The sequence below is a fragment of the Capricornis sumatraensis genome, chromosome 22 (genome assembly GCF_032405125.1).
Source record: "Capricornis sumatraensis isolate serow.1 chromosome 22, serow.2, whole genome shotgun sequence".
NCBI lineage: Eukaryota > Metazoa > Chordata > Mammalia > Artiodactyla > Bovidae > Capricornis > Capricornis sumatraensis.
This window is the reverse complement of record NC_091090.1, coordinates 15,849,955-15,873,713: the sequence shown is the minus strand read 5'-3', so window position 1 is coordinate 15,873,713 and position 23,759 is coordinate 15,849,955.

The window sequence follows — 23,759 nt, the reverse complement described above, 5'->3', positions numbered from 1 at the left end:
CCTTGCCTTACAGCCTTACCGAGGAACAGAGAAGCTGGGTAAACCTGCCTGATGCCACAGAGCGACTATGTGGTGGAAATGGGATATGAACCCAGATTCAGGCTTCAAAACCTGGGCTCCTAACCGCCACGCTGTATTGTGTCTGAGAAGTGGTTTCTGTCTATCCACCGGCGGGACAGAAGGAGGGACACCAAACACAAGAGGGAGAGTGGGACCCCACCCTCTGCTCCCTCTTCCTCATCGCCCCCAGGGCCAGTGTTGATGCCCCTTCTAAAAGCTGCTCCCCCTCTCACTCCCAGCAGCTGGCACCCTGGTTCTGTCCTTCCTTGCCTCTCTCTTGCCCCTGCTTGGACTGCTGCAGTAGCCTCTTAGCTGTCACCATCCTCCAATCTTCCCCCCACCCCTCCACACGCCCAGACACAGACACTGAGACAGTCATCTTCTTAAAATGTGAATCTGGTCTTGTCGCTGTTCCAAAACCCTGGAGAGATCCAAATCCTAGCAAGCGATTCCTCACTCATTTAGCTGTTTCAGCACCTACTCTGCACCCGGCTCAGAGGATGGAAAGGTGAGCAACCCCCAGTGTGTTCCGCAGCCATGGTCTCACGGAGAAGTGAGACTCCTCAGTGGGCAGGTATGACTCAGTGTGAAAATGCTTCCAGGGGTGGGAGTGAAGTGCTGGGCTGGTGGGAGGGGCACCTGCTCTGAGGACTCAGCGACTCCTTCGTGGAGGTTGAGTGGGAATTCACCAGGCAAAGAACAGTGAGGATTCCCAAGCAGAGGGAACAGCAGGTCCAGTGGGCCAGAGCTGGCAGAGAGTTTGGAGCAGAGTATCAGTGGGGTGTGTCCCAGGTGCGTCTAGAGGGTTCGGCTTGGAGTGGCTGGGCAAGGCTGTCTCCAACTGCCAACGTCCTTCCTTTTCAGCCTCTGCTGCCTTCTCCTCCTCTCCCCACAGTGTCTCTCTGCAGTAGGTACTTGGTTCTCAGACAGGCATCTTCCTCTTCCCGCATCCTCATCAGCAAACTCCTTCCAGACCCTCCCTGGTGAAAATAACTGTGACCCTTGCTCTCTGGCCTCTTGAGCCAGGCAAAAGCCTGGAAAACTTATCTTGGGCTCAAAGTAGTGGGGGGAAGGGGGGATTTTGGAGAATTTTTAACAGAATTCAGCTGAGTAAAAGCCAAAGTTCTTACAAAAGACCCTGCACAGACTGGGTGACCTGCCCCCCCAGCCGTGAACCCCGTCTTCCACTGTCTCCTCTTTGCCAGCTCTGTTTCGGCTACCCCCGTCTCCTTGCCGGTCCTCAAACACGGCCCCCACCCTGCATCCCTGCCCCCCGCCCTTTGCACTTGCTGTTTCTAGTACACCTTTCCGCTTCCTTGTTTGTACATCTTCATCTATATCAGATTTTGTTCAGATACCACCTCTCAGAGCAGTAGTACATCCTGATACACTATTTAAAATTGCAACTCGTATCATGCCCTGCCCTCCTTTTTCTCCGCAGGACTCATCATCTTCAAGAGCTCGTATGATTCACTTATTTGTTTACTGTCTGTCTTTTCCCACGAGAAGTGAGCTCCAGGAGGGCAAGGATTTGGGTCTGCCTGGTTCACTCGGCGTCCCCAGCACTAGGAACAGTGCCTGGCACACAGTAGGTGTGCAAATAAGTAAATATTTGTTGGTTGAACCAATGAATTGTGAGTAGTGTCTGTGTGCCAGGTACACTTGGCCCCGGCTGCCGTGGAGGCTGGACTGCTGCAGGAATGGGGTCTGGGCTTCTCCAAGGGTGCCGGCCAGGCTGGTTCTGGCGGGCAGTGGGACAGGTCCCTGACAGCAGGTGAGTCCTGGGTGAATCACGGCTAATGAGATGGTGAGGGCCACGCCAAGCTGCTTCCCACACAGCTAGCCGGCAGGTCACTACCTGTCGCCAGGAAGCGCCTCAATAAGGATTGAACAAGACTCTGGGCTGGGGTGGGAGGAAGTGCCCCCCCGCCCCAGACCTCGAGACCCCACCCATTCCTGAGGACTGAGTCGGCTCACCTGGGCTCCCCCCCCAAACCCTCCAGGCCTTGGCGAGACACTGGTTTCTCAACTTTGGCTTTGAGATTTCCTTCCTAAAAGGAGTTTCGCTCGCTGCATCCCACGCCCCTCCCGGGTAGGGCCTATTTGTCAGCTAAGTCTGTCTGGGTCATCCAGTCTGAGAGGGAAGGCAGTAGGGCCTGGAAAACCCCAGGACCCCCCCAATGGGCAGCCAGAGTTTATTGAGTAGGGGCATAGGATCAATGGGGCTTTTAAAACCCAACTGAATAGTGTGGCATGGTCTGCCTGACTGAATTCCACCAGGGTGCCTGCCTGAACCCAGGTGAGATGACTCCCTGCCCCAGGTCGGGGCACTGAGTTCCGTGAGCCTTGGTTTCTTCATCTGCAGAGTGGGGCAAAGCCTTCTAGCCCATGGGTGGCCCGCAAGGCCAGCATGAGATCCTGGGTACCCAGAGCAAGGAATGCAGGTGGGTAGCCAGGCCTCTGCCCTGAAGCCCAGAAGATGCTCTCGACGTGGTGGATCTCTGGGGAGGATGCTGACGAGGCCGTCTCCCAGTGGCACCGAGTCTGGTTCCCTCCCACGTTTCCTCTTCAGTCAGGGCACTTGGTGTCCCTGCGGGCCCTCTGCCCAGAACCCAGAGAGCCCCTAGCTGGGTGGCCTCACCCCAGCCCTCTGTCTGGGTCTGAAATCCCCACCCTTATTTATTCATATCACAGTAACTTGTCTATTGCGTTCAATGAATATATTTGTTGGCCAGTCATCAGATGTCCAAGGGGCACTGCCCAGCTGCCAGGCAGAGTGCCCTGCCGGTGGATGCAGAGTCGGTGAGGCCTGGCCCTGTCTCAAGGGTGCACAGTCTTAGTAAATACAGCAGCACAGCTCTCAGGCACCCACATCCCTATGCAGGGCTCTGCAGGCACTCAGAGCAGGGAGTGGCTGGTGGGGTGAGGGGTGTTGGGCAGAGCTTCAGAGAGGAGCTGCAGCTTGAGCAGGGCTGTCCTTGGGCTTTGCTGACCTACATTTGTCATCTAATCCTCGCCACAGCCCTGTGATGCTGGCAGCACAGGTATCATCATACCCATTTTATGGATGACAAAACCAAGGTTCAAAGAGGTGAGGGGACTTGCCCAAGGCCTGTGTGATTACGAGTGGCAGGGGCTCATCTCAAGTCCAAGTTTTCCAGTCTCGGAGCAGGGTCTCCTGTGCCCCACCTCAAGTTCTCCTCCCTTATGTTTATCTGTACATAAGCACTGTACGGGCGCTTGGTGTGGACCGGGCGCTGTCCACAAGCTGGCGACTTAAAAGGGGCAAGGTACAATCAAGGGGAGAAACCACACACGTACCCAGCTGCTGAAATCTTTCTGTCAGTTGTCCATTCAGGATTTCTCCGGTGGTCTGGGGGTTAAGATTCCATGCTTCCAGTGCAGAGAGCATGGGTTCAGTCCCTGGTTGGGGGAATTTCCCATGTCTTCCCACTTAAAAAAAAAAAGTTGTCCATTCAACAGGTTCATAGAAAACCAGACAAAACAAAATGGGCAAAGAGGACCGTCCTCGTAGAGGCCTCGCTTTGGCAGGAAGGCAGACGGTCAGGCAAGTGAGCGGTGCCCTGAGGAGCGCCACACAGCATGAGGGGACCAACACGGTGGCCAGGGAGGGGCTTTCCAGAATAGGGCATATTTGCCTGTGGTTGTCTCTGAAATGACATTTGAGCAGAGGAGGCCTGTGCATGGCTGAGGAAGTGTGGCTAGCTGAGGCAGAGGGAACGGCAGTGCAAAGGCCCTGTGGCAGGAGCATGCTGGGCTGTTCTGAGGAGCATCGGGCAGCTGAGCAGGTAAGGGAGGGAGTGGTGGGAAGCGAGGCCAGAGAGCTGATGGGAGTAGGGGAGGGACAGATCCTAAAGGCCTTGGAGGTCACAGTGAGCTCTTTGCTTTTAACCCTGAGTGAGATGGGAGCCACTGGAGGGTTCTGAGCTAAAGAATGACCCAAACTTGACTTAGGTTTGAAAAGGATCTCTCTGGCTGCTATGGAGACAGACTAACGCGGCAGGGACGGATGGGGACAGGGAGACAATGCGGGGCTACCGAGACCATCCTGGCGGAGATGGGCCAGGTTGGTGGTGGCGAGGTGGGAAGAAGTGGTCATTTGTTTTTAGGTCAAGCTGTGCGGCATGTGGGATCTAGTTCCCTGACCAGTGACTGAACCCGGGCCCCACACACTGGGAGCTGCTGCTGCGGCTGCTGCTAAGTCGCTTCAGTCGTGTCCGACTCTGTGTGACCCCATAGACGGCAGCCCACCAGGCTCTCTGTCCCTGGGATTCTCCAGGCAAGAACACTGGAGTGGGTTGCCATTTCCTTCTCCAATGCATGAAGGTGAAAAGAGAAAGTGAAGTTGCTCAGTCGTGTCTGACTCTTAGCGACCCCATGGACTGCAGCCCACCAGGCTCCTCCGTCCATGGGACTTTCCAGGCAAGAGCACTGGAGTGGGGTGCCATTGCCTTCTCCACACTGGGAGCACAGTCTTAACTACTGGACCACCAAGGAAGTCCCAGAAGTGGTCATTTCTGATGTTCTGAAAGTAGTCCCACTCTGGCTCCAGGACAGGAGGGCATCTCTGCCCAGGCCAGGCCCCATCAGAGGTGCCACACCCTCCACCGGAAGCATGGCATGGGGCATGGCACTGCCCAGGCAGCTGTGGAGGCTGGACAGTGCCAGGCCCTTCTTCCATCCCACCGTGTGGCCGCATGGGCCTCCTCATTTCATTTCAAACATTGTGAATTGGGCCCAGCAGCTATCATTCCCCTCCCACCCTGGGCCGGGCCACCAACCTGCGCAATGTTTTTGGGGAGCACATGGTTCATATGTATCAAGAGTCTTAAAATTTTCATGCCCTTTGACCCAGCGAGTCCCTTTCTGGAAGGTTCCCCTGGAGAAGTCACCTGAAACGCTGGTCACGGTTACTGCATCAAGAGCTTCACCTGTGCACTTGTGCTGCCCTTAAATTCATGTTTCCTAAGGACGTTCACGTCAAAGGACAACACTCATGCTACAGTATCAAGCGGATAGAATACTGTGCAGGAGACACCTGTACAAGGAAGGAAGTAGACGGCGACTACCTCTGAGTGACTGGAACTTCCACTGAAGAAGAAACTTCGCTTTCTTCTTTACACTTTTCTGCTTTGTATGGATGCTCGAAGATGGACATGCTTTGCCTTCAGGATAATTGGATTTGAAAGCAGTATTAAAAAAAAGAAACAGAAAGGAAATGCGAGTTCCCAGAAGCTGAGGAAGCACAGCAGAGGCCAGGCCCGGAGCAGAGAACCAACTGACCCATCCCTTTCGGGGAAAGGCAGCAGCCACGTGGAGTGGAGCAAGCCTGGTGCCCCGCCAACTGGACAGCCGGCCGCTGGGCTCACTTCCTCCAGCGCGACTGCCCAGGGGCAGAGCTGAGAACGGTGGTGGGAGTGAGCACAGCCGGGTCCACTCCCCTTCCCACTGCCCAGGCCACGGGGATCTGTCCCCTCTCCTTGGCCCTGTAGTGCCTGGAGTTTGCCCCTTCGTCACCTCTGCCTCCATCACGTCTCACCAGAAGCCTGCTGCGTTTATAACCTTGTGTCTCCCCTCAGTATGTACCCAGGGGTTCTCAAAATGGGGTCCCCATACCAGTGGCATCAGCACCCACCCAGGAACTTGTTAGAAATACAGATTCACAGGCCCCAGACCCTCTGAATCTGAGAATCTGGAAGGTGAAGCCCAGGAATCCATGTTTTAACAAGCCCTCCAGGGCTACAGTTTGAGAGTATGATACAGCCCTGCCGCGGTCCTTGGTTTACCTCAATTATGTCATCTTATACATTGCCATGATTTCCACTTAAGAGCTGGAACTCTGAGACCATATTTTATTTTTTTTTTTTGAGCACATACTTTTATTTCAACCTTTGTGCTCCACAGCTGCCTGGACTTCAGGCTCTCCTGTGGGGGTCCAGGTTGGCGCTGGGCGTTCATCGTGCCACGGATATGGGTTGAACCGGAGTTCGCACACTGTGGCATCAGAGCCCTGGCTGCTCAATCGGAAGGTCAAGACTGATTCCCCAGGAGACCCTGCGGGCCTGGCCCCCTGTAGGATGAGGGAGGCAGGCTCCCTCCGGTGATGACAGCCAGTGGCAGTCAGGATGGACACAGGATGCCGTGGAGGGGCGCAGCGCCACCTGCTGGCCAGAAGGACACCAGCCGCAATGCTGGCTGATTAATGCAGGGACCCACACACACGCATGCACACGGCTGATTAATGCAGGGACCCACACGCACGCACACACACACTCAACAGGGACACCATGACAAGCAAGCACGTGTCTCCTCCCACTGCATGGGGGCGGACACATCCACACGTGGATGTCTGGGCCTGTGGGCATGTGGGGCTCTCTGCCACACCGCCTGGCAGATAGCACTGAATTCACTCATGTACTCATTTCTTCCTTTACCAAACGTTCTCTCGGATATGCCAAGCCCACAGTTTCTACCCCTGGCTGGGTGATGATCAAGAGACCAGGCAGTAACTAGGCGATGTAGGTAAGGGTCCCAGGAGAGATGCTCCCAGTGAGGTCGCAGAGGCAGCCCCTAACCCATCTAGACTGGAGTTGGGGGCAGGGACAACTTGCCCAAGAGATTCAGCCCCTGCTGGGTCAAAGCCTGTGAGCGGGAGATGGCTGGGTGAAGGAGGCAGAGGTCAAATAGAGCAAAGCACAGAGGAGGCGCTGGAGGGGAGAGTTGAGACCCTGGGCAGAGGGCCTTACACACGGGCCACAGGGTCTGGACTTCGTCCCTGTAGGCAGTGGGGAGCCATGGAAAGCTTTCAGCAGGGGAATGGCCGGGCCAGATTCCGGTGCCATAGCTATTGACACGTCTGTACCAAAGCATAGCCCCTGAGGGTCTCTCAGTCCCTCCTAGGGCTGGGCGCCTTGCATGCGGTTTGTCCCTGGGTACTGCCCCTTCTTTCTGCAGCAGCAGTCCTCGGATGTGTCTGCGAAGGAGAGAGGCGCACCTCCACCCCAGTCTCCAGAGAGAAGCTTGTGTCCACTCTAGAAATGAAGCAAACAGCAGCCACTGTGAGGCAGGCAGCCCTCTGTGCCCAGAAGATGCCCATTTTCCACTCACCAGGCCGCCTGAGACAGCTCAGAGGGTGAGAGCTCTTCTACAACATAACTCCCTGTGCCCCCTCAGGACCCCCAGCTCCCCGTACTAGACGGCCGGTGCCTCTCTGCACGGATGGTAGCTGGAAGGCTGCATCGTGCCGTGTGGAGAGCACATTTACAGTAGGCGACGCTGGCGCTCTGACACGAGCAGGGGTCTAGGGTAGAGGGCCGGAGGGCGGCCAGAAGGGGACCCCGGGGCGGCTGAGGCGAGCAGCGCGAGGACTCCCCAGAGAGAAGGTGTCAGGTGGAGCTGAAGAGAAAACCTTGGCGGCCTCCCAGTTCAGCTGGGCCACGGCTTTGTCAATGGCCGGCTGTCCACCGGCCGGGCCCCTGGCCCCGGGCCTGCGGTTTTCTTCAGTAGAGCAGCGGCGGCAGCTTCCGAGAAACCCCACCAAGACTTTCCTGTTAGGGCAACTCCAAGTTCCTCTTCAGGAAGGGGAAGTGGGGGAGTTTCTCCTAAGGGCTTTCAGTTTCTTTCTAAGAAGCCGGAGTGTCCCAACCCCTCAGTGCAGAGCCAGGTGTTAAGGGAAGAGAGGTCCCACGTCAGGGGCTTTCCCATCGCAGGTCCACAGGTGGACATTCCAGAAGAGGAAAACCGGACCCGGGTTTTGCAGGCCCTTTCCCATACCCCCCTCCTTTCTTCCCCCTCAGGGCACATGCCCCCTGTGCCCCTCCCTGCCCCCACCAACACGGGGCGCGCGTGCACAGAATGTGGCCTGCCCTCCCTCGGGGACCCGCCAGGTGGAAATTTATTTCCTCAGCCCTCCCAGCCGACATCCTCAGAGCCCTGCTTCCTAGGGGCTCTGCTGGGCGACCCAACATCTGACCCAGACCAAGACCCAACAGATGACTCCAGCTTTTTGCTGATGCTGGGCCACGGAAGACCTTCAAACTTCTTTGAGGACACACTGTGGGAGCCCCAAGAACTGAGAGCCTGCCGTTTTTTAAGAAGGTTTGGCTTGGTGGCAAAGCAGAAGTCCTGATGTGATTATAAACAAGAGCCACCATTGAGGCTAAGCACTTAGCATATGCTAGCATTTTACATGAATATCCTCCTGTAACCCCCACCCCAGGGGGCAATCCCATGACGAAGACTCCTGAAGTCAAGCAACCTGCCCATTCACCCACCCAGCAAGCACGTTCTTCCCAGTAGACTGCTTCTCAGAAAGGTGGGGAAGAAAGACTATCAGGCCCTCAAAGGAGCTGGCTGGGAAGGTGTGATCTCCAGTATCGCCGATCCTCAAAGCAAGCTCTGAGTGGTGACGAGCCAGCGATCTAGTTACCGCCGGCTTTGCAGCACAGCCACGGCTGGGGGTCTCCCCAGGACATCACACACTCCTGTTGCCTCTTCTATTTTCCTCTTACAGGCATCATGTTAGGGTTTCTGCTTTGCCAACACATGCGTTATGGGGACAGTGTGGGGATTCCCCCAAACCATGATGCTGTTCTGCTCAAAAACATTTGCCTAGAAGTCCACAACTGTGTGACTCATGCTGTTGAGGTGTCAAGAAAACTCACAGCTGCAGGGCGGAGGGGCCGGACCCAAACGGAAGGGGGCACTCAGAGGGTGAGCAGTTCGGCAAATAAAAATGCAGGACACCCACTTACATTTGAGTTTCAGATCAACTACAACATTTGGGATGCCCTGATACTAAAGAAAAAAAAAAAGTTTTGTTTATCTGAGGTGAAAGTGTGTGTTAGTTGCTCAGTCGAGCCTGACTCTTTGCGACCCCATGGATTGTAACCCAAATCGGGGACTGAACCAGTGTCTCTTACATCTTCTGCGTTAGCACGCAAGGTTTTTTTGTTTATTATTTTTTTAACACTGGCAGCACCTTGGAAACCCCAAGGACCTCCTAGCCCTTGGTTTCTGGCCTCGTTGAAAATCTGCTAGAAGCAAGAAGAGGTGGGAAGTAGCCAAAGAACTGGTTTAGAGACAAGGAAGAGACAGCTCTGCTGGGAAAAGAGCTGTCCCTCCTGTGCTACAGCACCCAAGGAGACTGGGGCCTGGGTGGCTGGAGGGATCCTCTGGGGTCAGCCCACCCAGCTTTTCAAACACTCATGGCAACACCTGGGCCACAGCTGGGATCATTGCTGGCTCCCAAATTAGAAAAAAAGTATATTGTAAGGATGAAATGGCTAAACGTCTACAAAATATTAACTACGCAATTGTAACTCAGCTCCTGTACTTTACGTAAATTATATGCGCTGTGGCACCTGGGTCCATTTGAATACATTTAGGGATGCTGTTCTTTTTCAGTCGCTCAGTTGTGTCCGACTCCTTGCGACTCCTTGGACTGCAGCACTCCAGGCTTCCCTGCCCTTCACTATCTCCCAGAATTTGCTCAAATTCATATCTATTCAGCCAGTAGAGCTATCTAACCATCTCATCCTCTGTCGCCCCTTTCTCCTCCAGCCCTTAATCCTTCCCAGCATCGGGGTCTTTTCCAATGAGTCAGTTCTTCGTATCAGGTGGCCAAAGTATTGGAGTTTCAGCTTCAGCATCAGTCCTTCCAATGAATATTCAGGGCTGATTTCCTTTAGGATGGAGTGGTTTGATCTCCTTGCTGTCCAAGGGACTCTCAAGAGTCTGCCAGTGATGTACCCTCCGAGAGTAAGATGCCCAGGGCTTTGAAACTGAGACCCAGCAGGGGCCTTGGGGCCAGGCGGCATTTACCAGTAGGGCTACAGTCTTGGCAGGGAACTGGAGGTCACATCCTGGGCAAGCCCTGGGTGCTTCTCAGGGGAAATGAGCACTGGGATTACTTCCTGACATTTGTGTGCCTGAAAGGCCAGGGATGCTCACATGTAGCCTGCAGTAGTGACAATTAAGGGCTGGGGTTACTCGAGGTCCCCTGGTCACCATCAGCTCCATCTCTCAGAGCCACCACCAGAAGGTAACAGTCTTCGCTGTGGACAATGCACGTTTTCTCAGTCTTGTGTAAAAGTATATCTTTAGGAAAACTGATGAATTATAGTTTGTTCAGGCTGCTGAAGCACAGGACTCCTGCTGCAGAGGTTTCAACAACAGAAATTAATTTTCTTACAATCCTGGAGGTTAGACATCTGAAATCAAAGTGTCAGCAGGGTTGATTTGTTTTAAGGTCCCTCTTTCCCTCTTTGTCTTTTGTGGCCTTCCCCCTGCCTAGGTCCTAATCTCCTTTCTTTCTTTTGGCTTTTTGTTTTTTTGACCGCTCCACAGCTTTCAGGATCTCAGTTCCCCAACCAGGAATTGAACCGGCGCCCTCAGCAGTGAGAGCATGGAGTCCGAACCACTGGACTGCCAGGGAATTCCCTAGACAAGGGGCTTTCTCTCTCTTTCTAATCTTTCCTTCTGATAAGGACACCAGTCATATAAGAGTAGGGCTCACCTGCTGACTTCATTTTATCTGGTATTTGCTCAGTTGCTCAGTCGTGTCCGATTCCTTGAGGCCCCCTGGACTGTAGCCCACCAGGCTCCTCTGCCTGTGGAATTTTCCAGGCAAGAATGCTGGAGTGGATTGCCATTTCCTCCTCCAGGGGATCTTCCCAAACCAGGAATCGAACTCCCGTCCATCTCTTGTGTCTCCTGCTTTGGCAGGTGCGTTCTTTACCACTAGCACCACCTGGGAAGTCCCCATTTTACACTAATTATCTCTTTACAGACCCAATATCCAAACACAACCAATCTGAGGAACTGGGGATTGGAACTTCAACATACAAGTTTGGGGGAGGACACAATTCAGCCAACAACGCTCGCTGATTTTTAACTGAAATTGGAAGTGAAGACAGTGTGCTGGCTTTGGAAATGCAGGTTGGAGACTGGTCCCAAGACCACTCCTCAGAGATGACCAGCTTTCCTTAGACATTCTGGGGCCTCCCCTGCCTACCCAGTTGTTTTGTTGTTGTTTTTTACAAGCCTACCCAGTTATGATTCTGGTAGTTTGGGGATGCAGCTTCTGGATGTGGCCCCCACTGGCCAGTGGACTGGGAGGGGTCAGTGCTGCAACCAAAATGCTGGGACTTAGAATGGGGTGAGCAGCTCCCTGCTCTGTGATAAAGGTCTGGTAATCATTGTGCTTGAACAGATGTGGTCTTTAAAAACAAAGTTTCAAACTCTCTACCGTGAGCTGCTATTTATAGGATCATTCAAGAGTCTCTTTAAAAAAGAGATGAACTCTAAGTGCTTGTGTTTTCACAAAAGTTGTTTTTTAATTGCTAAGTCATATCTGAGCCTTTGTCACCCCCATGGACTGTAGCCGGCCAGGCTCCTCTGTCGGTGGGATTTCCCAGGCAAGAATACAGGAGTAGTTGCCATTTCTTTCTCCAGGGTATCTCCCCAACCCAGGGAAGGAATGAACCCAAGTCTCCTGCTTGGCAGGTGGATTCTTTACCACTGAGCCACCTGGGAAGCCCTTTTACATAAGTAGTACGTGTTTATCATTAAAAACAGACAAAACACAAGGAAAAATTAACAATAATCAGCAATCGGGCCTCCCAGAGATAATCACCGTTAACATTTGGGTTTCTGTATCTCTCTGTATCTATTGATGTGTCTTATTAATCTCCATCTTCATCTACATTTATATAGCTGAATTTAAAGATAAGAGTAAGCTGCGCCATTTCATTACTTCTTATCCATTACTATATCATGATCACCTCACTAGGCACTGAACTGTTTTCTAAAATGCTATTTTCTATGGTGGCAGATACACGCCATAAGCTACTGAACAAATTTCCTATTGTTGAATAATTGGGTTATTTGACCATTTTCATGATATTGAATGAAGCTGCAACAACATCTTCATGGTTAAATCTTTGCCATGATTATCTACTATGAATAAATTCCAAGAGGTGAAACTTCTGAGTCAAAGAGAGAGCACTGTTTAAAAATTTCAACTTTATTTTTAAATAGATAGTATACTCACAAGGATATAGTATTATATCCAGATTTAAAAGGTATATCCTGTTCCGAGGTCAACCAGTTCCCCTACTCAGAGGCAATTGCTGTTACCAATGTCTTATGTTCTTTCCAGAGATATTTTACACACACACATATATATATGCACACACACATACACATGTATGTAGTATGTGTTTATGTGTAGACACGCACATAAAATAACATGCATATGTATCAAACCCAGGTCTCCTGCATTGCAGGCAGATTCTTTACTGTCTGAGCCACGAGGGAAGCCCTCTGTACATATACATATATGTATATGATAATCTTTTTTCACAAATAGTAGTATCCTCTATATACTATTTTGCACTTTGCATTTCTCACTTGAGCCCTCTTGGAGGGCTGTCCCCTATCAGAACATGAAGGACTTCCTCACTGTTTTGAGCAGCAGCATGGCTGCCATCATATGTATGGACTGTAATATATTTAAATAATTCCCTATTGATGGACATATAGACTGTTTACTAATTATATATGACTATATAACAAATTACCCCCCAAATATACTGACATAAAACTACAACAAAAATTTATTTTCTCTTATGGTTTCTCTCAGTCAGAAATTTGTGAAGGACTCAGTTGGGCACCTCGCACTTGGGGTCTCCCACGAGGCTTTAGTCAGGTGTTGACTGAGGCCAAAGTCATCAGATGACTCCGCTGGGACTGGAGGATCATTTCTAAGGTTACTCACTTGTATAGCTGGCCAGTTAGTGCCACCTGTAGGCAGGGTGCCTCAGTGCCTGTCCACATGGACGTCTCCACAAAGATATCAGAACATCACTGCTGCCCTGTCTTGCTGGCTGAAGCAAGTCACCAGGTCAACCTAGACTCAAGAGGAGGTGAAATTGGAAATTCCATCCAGTGATTAGGACTCTACACGTTCATTGTAAGGAGCCCAGTTTCAATCCCTGGTTGGGGAATTAAGATTCTGAAAGCCAAAAAAAAAAAAAAAAGAGAAGAGGTGAAAGAGATTCCATCTTGTGGTAGCAGAAGCAGCGAAGTCCAGTTGCAAAGAGGCATGAACACAGAGGTGGGGGGAATTCTCTGGGGGGCCATTATTGTAACAACACTCCCTAGGGATGGTGCACAAAGTTCATACACTGGGTCAGCACGCCCCACACATGTACCCAGAGATCTTCGAACTTTGGTCTCACTCTTGGCAACAGCCTGCTGCCTCCCAGCTTGCTCTTCACTCCCTTCTCAGCCAGTCCAGCTCCTAAGATCTGCCTGAACATACGCTGTGTCTCTGGTCTGGGGCCCTGTTTATGCCCTCTGGCCTTGCTGATGCGTGTGTGGACTTTGATTCAGGTTACCTGCCAGCCTTCCCGCTCAGCCTGGCCTCCACTCTGCTTCCTGGAACTCACAGCCCCACCCCGTCAGCTGTCCTCTGGCAGGGTCTGGTCTGCCTCCCCGCTGGGAAAGTTCATACACCTCCAGTGGATTCTTCTTGACCAATTTCCCAAGAAAACTGCTTAATACATCTGAAAGTACAGTACGCGTCTTTCATTCACCCTTTCATTCGCCCCAGCCCAATAAACTCCAGTAATTCGGACCATTGAGAAATTCCAGGATTTCTGCTCCAAATTTTAGTCTTTTTTTTTTTTTTTCCTGTCCTTTAGAACTCAGGAGTTACTGAGAATATAAACCCATAATGTTATTTAATAAGAGCTATAAAAGGAAAAGATAATACCAATAAGATAGGATCTCACAAAATGGTTTATTGGTTGGACCAGGAAGTTAACATGAATCACATTTTCCTAACTGAATCATACTTTTTGATGTAGTAGCTGGACTTGTTGCCTAAGGACCCTCAGAGGGCTGTAAGACTGAGAATAGAATTATTTAGTAATCATAGTTTAGATTTTTTGTAAGGGGAAGCATTTTGGTAAAGATATTAATTTGCTGGTTATTAAAATGATTTTAGTGTTTCAAAGAAACAAGGTGTACAACAATTGCAACTTTAGTGAAAAAAGATATGTTTATTGTAAAAAGGGGGAGAATCTATACAACAAAACATAAAACATAATATAATGTGTGTGTATCTGCTTTCTTTGGAAATATCTATAGTTTCTTATAGAAACTGGTTTCTCAGTAATATTGACTCTTAGGAGAAAAAAAATGGGTGTGTGAGAGCAGGGTGGGAGGAAGATTTTTAGATTTATCCTTGTTCCTTTTGAATTTTGTACAAAAATTAAACCAAAACTGTGGGAGCAGATATCACCTGGGAGGGGACACAAGGGAGTTCTCCAGGGTGCTGGAAATATTCTGGTTCTAGATGTGAGTGGTGGCTATGTGGATGAACACACACGAAAAGCTGTCAATCTGTACACTTAAAATCAAATGTACTTTATTATGCTATACTTTCAAGAAAGTGATGTCTATCAGTGAAAAAAATATATACATTACAAATAATTTTTTACTTTGTGTTTTTTTGGCAGGGCACATGACATGGCACGTGGGATCTTAGTTCTCCAACCAAAGGTCGAACCCATGCCCCCAGCAATGGAGGCACAGAGTCTTAACCACTGGACCACCAGGGAAGTCCCCAAAATAATTTTTTAAGAAGAAAAATAAAGCCAAACCAGGCAGGCTGCCAAAAGATAAAGTCAGACCTTGCCTTGCTCCACAAAAATATGTTTCTGAAAATTTACTTCAGCCAGTTTCTATAAAGTGAAGCGTAAATTCCAGTTGGCTTCCGTGATAATGTCTGAGATGTGTTTGTGGACTTACCCTGGTGGTGGTCTTGATCTGAGCATTGGAATCCTGCCGTGGTACACTCCCTACCCTCTGAGTCTGGGCTTGATGATTGTGAGAGAGGGAAAGGTGATGAGTCTCCCCGAAAGGCCTGAGGGACAGGATCCCAGCAGAGAACAGAGGAAAAGGTTATTAACCGAGCGCCTCTGTGTCTGGGCCCTATACGCACTGTCACAACCAAGGCAGACAAAGACCGCTTCTGAGAGGCAAGAGAGAAAATAAAAACTGGAAAACAAAACCACATATGAATAATCCACTCACACGCTCAGCACGCTGACATTTTCAAAGTCCTTTGACACCCATTATTTCATTTGACCCCGAAACAGCTCTATGAATGGACAGGGCACATGTTTGTCACCCTGTTTTATGAAGGAGGAAGGAAGCCAAGGCCCAGAGAGCGAAGTCACATGGAGGCAACAGAGTTAGAACTCAAACCCGTGTTTTACAATTCTAAGTCCAATGTGATCACTGCCGCTTCCCAGAAAGGTCACAGAGCATCCGGAGTCAGTTCCGGCTTCCCCCACTTACGGGCAGTGTGATTTGGGGTGAAATGCTGAATCTGCACCTCCCTATTCCCGTCTGTACAATGGAGCAGGTTTGCAGATTAAATGCACTGGCACCCTGAAAGCATATAATAAGTGTTCATTAAAATCGATCCCTTGTTTTTGTTCCCAGAGATAAAGAGAGACACAATTAAAGCGCCAACAATGAGAAATAAGAGAATCACGGAGAGAAGAGGGTGAGGAGAAAAAAATCAGAGGCAGAACTGGCTCCAGCATGACAGTGACAAATGGCTCCAGCGTGTCATTGACTCAGGCAGTAAGAACAGGAAGGGCGAGACCAGGTGGAGGCCGGGGTCAGGCCAGGAGCACCAGCAGCTAGGTGCCCTCACCTCTACCTTGGCCTTCGACTTGCAGAAGCTCATTGTTTGCAGACGCTGAGGCCAGCTAGCAACTGGCCCAGGACAGAGCGTGAGGCCAGAGGAGAGAAGAGATGGCATCTGGGCCACCTTGAGGCTTGGGCAGGTGAGCAAGGTGGCTTCGTTCAGCTACTTCAGGATGCCAGACCCTGTGGACAGCGGTGTGCTGGCAAAGAGTAGCAACCAGATCTTTGTTGAGAGGTGAGGAGTAAGAAGGGACTGATTTGCCCATTTCCATGGTGGGAACACTCCCACCCTGGCTGATTGCATGAAGAAGTGGGGCCTTGGGGTCCAGTCATGGGGGAGGGACAGGCAGCCAGGAAGAAAAGGCAAAGGTGGGAGGCCACGGTCAGGGTTAGGAGACCTTGTCCTGGGCCCTAGGAGAGTCGGTGGACGTGCCACACGACCTCGCACCCACCCATGGCACCTCTCCGACCTCCACTCACCTCGGTGGAAGAGGAATCTCACCTCTAAATGGCTAAATAAACCATGCTGGTGACCTGAGAGCGCTAGTGAATCCAGGCCAGAAGGTATTTCTTGGGCCCTTACTAGATACTAAGCTCTGGGATACAGAGATGCATAAATGAGCTCTGAGAGGTGGCCAGGGCCCAGATCACAAAGGGCCTGGTGGACTGTAGGAGGGAGGCAGAACAGGGATTCTAACCGTGACGCCACCTCTGGAGGGTTGGGACCAGGCCCCTGGATTGGAGCTTCAGGTGGGAGAGAATTCCTATGTCTGATGTTTGGAGCACGACCACCAAGGCGCTTCGCAGGTGGCGCTAGTGGTGAAGAGCCCGCCTGCCAATGCTGGAGACGCAACAGACGCAGGTTCGATCCCTGGGTCGGGAAGAACCCCTGGGGGAGGAAACAGCAACGCATTCCAGTATTCTTGCTGGGAAAATCCCATGGACAGAGGAGCCTGGTGGGCTACAGTCCACGGGGTCGAAAAGAGCTGGACACGACTGAGCGACTAACGCTAACGCTGAAGGCAGAAGTAGCTAGACTTGCCAATGGAACACGTTCTCCCAGGAATGTGGCTGCTGAGCGGGCATGTTTACTCAGCTGTGTCTGACTCTTTTCCACCCCATGAACTGTAGCCCGCTAGGCTCCTCTGTTCATGGGATTTTCCCAGCAGGAATACTGGAGTGGGTTGCCATTTCTTCCTCTAGGGGATCTTCCCGGCCCAGGGATCAAACACGGACAGGTGGATTCTTTGCCGCTCTGCCACCTGGGGCGCCTACACAAAGAGCATAGTTAATCACAACTTCCAGCTATTGAACTCCTTCTGTGGACCAGGAGCTTTCCCTGCATCATCTTTGGTTTTCACACCAAACCTGCAAGGAAGGGGCATTGCTCAACCTATTTACATAAATAATTTGGAAGCTCAGAGAGTGATGTGCCCAAAGTCCCACAGCAAACCCACCACAGAGCTGGGATCTGAGCCTTTTATACTGTCATGGTGCCCTTCCCAACATACCAGCTGCCCCTAGGACTTTGGAAGAATTCGGATACTGTCTGGCACATAATAGACACTTAAAATTATTATGTTTAAAAATTATTAATTATTACAGGCCCTTATTTCATTACATTTATAAACTTCCACCAGCTTTATTGAGGTATAATTGACAACAAATTGCATAGATTAAGGATGTACAACATGGTGTTTTTGATACATTCGTAAACTTAAAAAAAAAAGAGTTGTAAATACTACACACTCACCAGAATGATTAAAATTATAAACAAGCAAAAACAAAAACCCTGACTGTGCCAAGAACTGGTGAAGATGTGAGCAATGGAGGTCTTGCTGTTGATGATGGGAGTGCAAAATGGTACAGGAAGGCAGCTTGGCAGCTTCTTTTTTCTTCTTTTCTATACTCCTTTTTAAAACTATATTTTAAAATTGGTTAGATTTTTGGCCGCGCTGGGTCTTTGCTGCTGTGTGTGGGCTTTCTCTCGCTGCGGCGTTCGGAGGCTCTTCTTCATTGCAGTGCAGGGCTCCTCATTGCCGTGGCATCCCCTGTTGCAGCGCACAGGCCCCAGGCACCCAGGCTTCAGTAGTTGCTGCTCAGCTGCCCTGCAGCGTGTGGAATCTTCCCAGAGCAGGGCTCGAACCTGGGTCCCCTGCATTGGCAGGTGGATTCTTAATCGCTGGACCACAAGGGGAGTCCCAGCTTGGCAGTTTCTGAGAGTTAATCATACGCTTACCATATGACCCCGTGATCCAATTCTAGGTATTTACCCTAGAGAAATGAAAATGTATGGTCACAAAAAAAGAACACGAATGTTTATAGTTCATAGCAACACTATTCATAATTGCCCCAAACTGAAAATAACCCAACTTCCTTCAGCTGGTAAAGGTAAACAAACCCGTGTATATCCACACGGGGGATTCTACTCAGCAGTGGAAGGGAACAAAGTCCTGGTCCATGAACAATGTGGGTGAGTCTCAGATGCATGAGGCCGAGTAAAAGAAGCCAGACTCAAAAGTCTCCATACTGTGTGACTCCATCCAGATGACTTTCTGGAAAAGACAAAGCCATAGGTCAGGGGACGGAGCAGTGGTTGCCAGGGGCCAGGGGGTGAGGGCAGGGGATGGCTACAAAGGCGCAGCACAGGGAACCTTCTCAGGGAGACAGGGTTGTTCTATGTCATTGTTTTAAAGGCCATGTCGTGTGGCAAGAGCGATCTTAGTTCCCCCACCAGGGATTGAACCCACACTCCCTGCGTTGGAATCGTGGCATCTTAACTACTGAACTGTCAGGGAAGTCCCTGTCCTATTAATAAGTCTTGATTGCGATAATGATTTCATGACTGTACCTTTTGCCAAAACTCTTGGAACTATTTTATACAGGGTGGGTTTTACTGTACGCAAATTACAGCTCAATATATCCTAACTCACATAGTGCCATAGTAAGGCCACTTCCCACACACCCCACTCAGATTCACCATTGCTGGAAACCCTTGGGGACCAGAGTCAGGGCTCCCGAGCTCAAGAACTGGTCCTGCCCTTTCTGAAGGGACTCTTCTTCAGAACCACTGATGAACTTTAAAAGGCTGATGTCACAGCCCAGTCTGAATCAGGGGATTCTCATTTAACAGCCTCGGGGTGCAGGCTGGGCACTGGGAGTTTTTCAAAAGCTTCCCAGGTAATTTAAATGACCTGGACACTGAGCTCCCTAAGAGCAGGGATTACAAATTATTCAACTTTGTATTCCCAGATTCTCCATAAATATGTGCATTGCAGCATGTAGAAGCAGACAGCGCAGTGTGACACGGTGAAATCTGTGATAAGCACTTGTGGCCACCACTGCTCTGAGTGTTGGACACATAGTCATTCAGCTGACTCCCCCGAGCTCCCCAGGGAGGTAGGATTATGGTCACCCCCGCTTTACCCAGCCCAGAGTAATGAAGTCTCACCCAAGACAACAAAGCCAATAAGTGGCAGAGCTGTGTGGAGGCCTGGACCCACTAACCAGGGGGCATACTGCCCCCCAGTGTTGGCTAGGAGGAGACTTTGAGTCTGAGTTCATTACTTACAGGCTGGGTGACCGTGGACAAGTTATTGAGCCTTGACTGGTTTCACCGTCCTCATCTGTAAAATGTGGACAGCTGAACTGATGCCAAAAGGCTGTTCCTGAATGAATGAAATGACGTGTGCCAAGGGCTCACTGTAGTGTAAACACTCAGTAAGTTGAGCAATAATGAATGTGAGAAGCAATGAGTGAATGAATGAGTGGATGCCGTTCCCAGAGTCCTGGAGTCAGCCCCGGGTGCCGGAGGAAGGAGGATTCCCCAGGAGGGAAGGCGGGGAGAGACAACGTCTTCCATTGACTTGGGGCCCCCGAGGCCCCCCAGAGATGCCCCTGTCCTGGCCTCTGCCAGCCTTCCCTCCCCTTCCACCCTAGATCCTCTTCCACGATCAGGGCACATGGGTACTTTGAGCCACCAGGCTGCTAGGCAAGCCTCCATCCTTTTAGAAGCAGGGAGCTTCAAGGTGAAAATCCGAATCCCTTAGAGTCATCCCTACCTGACACAGCCCGTGAGCCTGGGACAAACAGGGTCAACGGGTGAGGGAAGCCAGAGTGAGGTCAGCCCGGGAAGGTCAGGGGCTCCCCCTGCGTCATAAGGGCCTCTCTGAGCTCTCAGGAGATGAGCTGTGGTGGGACTCTGAGTTCTGCCAGTCCCAGCTCTCTTCTACTGCCTGGTCACTGCACATTTTCACATCTTCACACTCATTCATGGAATCATAAGTGACTCCATTCCTGCCAGGTACTTCCAGCTTGCACTTCCTAGTGGCTGTGGGGGCCACTGGAGCATACAGCAGGGCACACAGCCTCTGGGTTCTGGCATTTCTGCCAAGTAACCCCAAGCGGTGGCAGATCAGGTACCCTCCCAGAGAGGAGGGCAGGGTGGGTGAGTCTTCTTTTGGGCCTCCGTTTATTTTCCCCTTAACACAGGAAAGTCACTTTCGTTCTTGTGATTATGGAATAATATCTCATGTTGAAAAAAAAAATTCAAACACCACAGATGCAGCTAAAGAAGACAGCAGAACAATCACTTGTAAAGTGCGTTGTGTACCCTTCAGTCGGGGCAGATGTGAAATATCTTCACCCAAGCAGGACCGGAACATTCCACCGCCAGTGATTTGGAAAGTTGCCGCTTCCACCCACTGTTATGTGACCACAAGCAAGTTCTGCTCAACCACTGACGCTTCAGTTTCCTCATCTGTAAAATGAGGATTTGGATATAGTATCTACTTCTAATGTTACTAAGAATTAAGTGGGACTTCCATAGTGGTACACTGGAGAAGAATCTGCCTGCCATTGCATGGACATTGGTTTGATCCCTGATCCAGGAAGATCCCACATCTGAGGAACAACTAAAGCCACGCACCGCAACTATTGAGCCTTGCCTCAGCTGCTGAGCCCATGTGTCCTAGAGCCAGTGGTCGGCAACAAGAGAAGCCACCTCGTGCAAAGAGAATCCCGAGCACCGAGATGAAGAATAGTCCTCACTCGCCAAAACTGGAGAGAGGACGCACACAGCAAGGAAGACCCAGCCGAGCCAAGAAGTAATAATAATAACTTTTTAATTGGAGAAGGAAATGGCAACCCACTCCAGTATCCTTGCCCGGGAAATCCCATGGATAGAGGAACCTAGTGGGCTACAATCCGTGCGGTCACAAAGAGTCAGACACGACTGAGCGATTGACACCTTAACTTTCCTTCCACTTAATGAACTACTATTACCTTTGACATTTTTACAGCAAATATGTTCAAAGGCCTTTTATATACTCATGAAACTACCTTCACAATAGAAGCTGCAGGACTTCCCTGGTGGCACAATGGACAGGAATCCGCCTGACAATGCAGGGGACACAGGTTTGATCCCTGGTCCGGGAAGATCCCACATGCCGCGTGGCCACAAAGCCTGCACGCTACAAGAACTGAGCCCACACCTAGAGCCTGTGCTCTGAGCCCACACCTAGAGAAGCCACCGCGGTGAGAAGCCTGCACATCACAACCCAAGAGCAGAGACCACCCTCTGCAACTAGAGAAAGTGCGTGCAGTGAAGACCCAGGGACAGCTAGAAATAAATTTATTTTAAAAATCCAGATAAAAAATAAATAATTTAAAAAAAAAAGAATTAAGTGCAATAATCTCCACCAAGGCCTTAACTCATTGCCTGACATACAGTGAGTGTTTTAAAATGTTAGATCCTTCTGTAGCTATCGTCCATTTATACCTCACGGGCATCTTCCCAGGTGAGCTTGTTAAGACGGAAGCTTCACTGAAGAGCCGCACGGTTCTCCACTGTGTGGACACAGCACTTTGCTAGTTCCCTCTCCATGGGCATAAGTTTTTTTGCTGAGTCTCCTCTGGATGGATATTTACATAGTTTCCAGTTTGGGGGACCACCATACATGACTTGGATGAGTGTTTTCTCACTGATCTGCCTCTTTGGGGTAAATTCTCAGAATTGTCACTGCAGGTGAAGGTTAGAATGTGTGTGCAGTCAGGACGTCAGGGTGCTAACACCCCTTCCTTCTGTTTCACACACTCTTTAAATCCCATCTGTGGATGACTGCTCTCAGACCCAGTGCCTGGGCTCAGATACCTGACTGCTGGCCGAGGCTGTGAGCAGTCACCTCAGCTCTAACTCGTGCACGTCCCAACCTGCCCCTCCCGAGGCCTCCTCATCTCAGTTAGTGGCCAGGTCAGAGGCCGTAGAGTCACCTCTGGTTCCCTCTCTCTCCCGCCGTAGTCACTGTGTAGGGGGGTTTCCACTCTACCTTCAAAATAAACCCAGAATTCGATCCCTTCTCACCACTTTTACTGCTCCAGCCCTAATATAAGCCACCTCCCCTCTCACTGATACAGCTGTGACTGCCTCTCACCTGCTTCTGCCTTCATCCCTTTCAGTCTATATCAGCAAGCAGCAGGACAGAGTCCGTTCAAACAAATCAGATTCCCCTCAAGACTCCTCATCTCATTCAGCCCTGACCCCACACTCAGTTTAGTGATGGCCTGGCGTCTTCTGCCCTGATCTCCTTCCTGCCCACTCCGCTCGGGCCACACTGACCTCCTCGCTGTTCTTTGCACGCACCAGGCAGGCTCCCACCGCAGGACCTTTGCACTGGCTGCTCCCTCTGCCTGGAACGCTCCCCCCACACCTGCTACCTGTGGGCTGCTCTCCCTTTCTCCTTCCCTTGAGCTTGTTTTTCAGACACTGACTTCTCAGTGAAGCCTTCCTTGATTTTCCTTTAAAAACGGACACCCACACCCCCCAGTCCCCCCGCTCTTTTTCCTACTCCTTTTGTTGTCCTACCAGAATGACCAACCATCCTGGTTTGCCTGGAACTGAGGGCTTTCCTGAGACTTAAGGTTTTCAGTTTCAAAACTAGGCAAGTCTGGATGGTTTGTCACTCGTTACATCTAATATGTTCTACATTTTATTAATATGTACTTACTTTGTTGAATAAGAACATAAACTCCATGAAGGCAGAAATTTTGTCTCCTTCATTGCTGTACCCTGGTATAGGAACTGCATTTGGCCCAAAAAGATGCTCAACAAATACTTGTTGAATGAAGGAATAAACTTACAGCCAGGCCAGGCTGGTCCCCAGAGAGACGGTGCCAAGTAGGTTTTCTTGGGCTTTAAAAAATACCCTAAAGGGACTTCCCTGGTAGTCCAGGAGTTAAGATTCCATGCTTCCACAACAGGGGCTGTGAGTTTGAGTCTTGGTTGGGGAACTAAGATCCCACGTGCCGTGTGACTCAACCAAGAAAATTTGAAAATACCCTACAGAAGGGAGGGGGCATCAGATTGCAGAGGGAGGCAGGAGCAGACTGCTGGGCAAAGCTGTGTGACTTGTCTGCTACGCGTGTCAGGGACCGGGGTGGGGGGGGGGGGGGGTGGGGGGGCCTGGATGCGGGCTGCTGGTCACTGCCACCCCCCGGTGGTCTCTTATGAAAAAGCAGCCTACCCCACCCTCTGGAGGGTGGGAGATGCTCCCGACTTCCCCTCCAGCTCCTATTGCTGTCTCCCCCTATTTTCTTCACTCTTTCCCCCCCTTCTCTGCTCAGCCAACTGCTCTGCTACCTGATGGATGGAGCTTCCAACTTAATGCACTGTGTTAAAACCTGGTTCCTACATCCAGCAGCTGGGGAGACCTTGAGCAATGACTAACCCTCTCTAAGAGTCAGTGTCCTCATCTGGAAAATGGGGATTATAAATCCTGAGAGTAAAGCGAGATAATCCACATAAAACGAGAACGGTACCTGCCTCAGTAGATGTTTGATATTCATTAGCATTATTACTCTCATGATGGGCACTTGGCAGTTCGCTTGCTTTCTCCTTTATCCAGGTAACCCAGGCTGCACATCGGACTCTTGGGGGAACTCCTAAAACATTCATG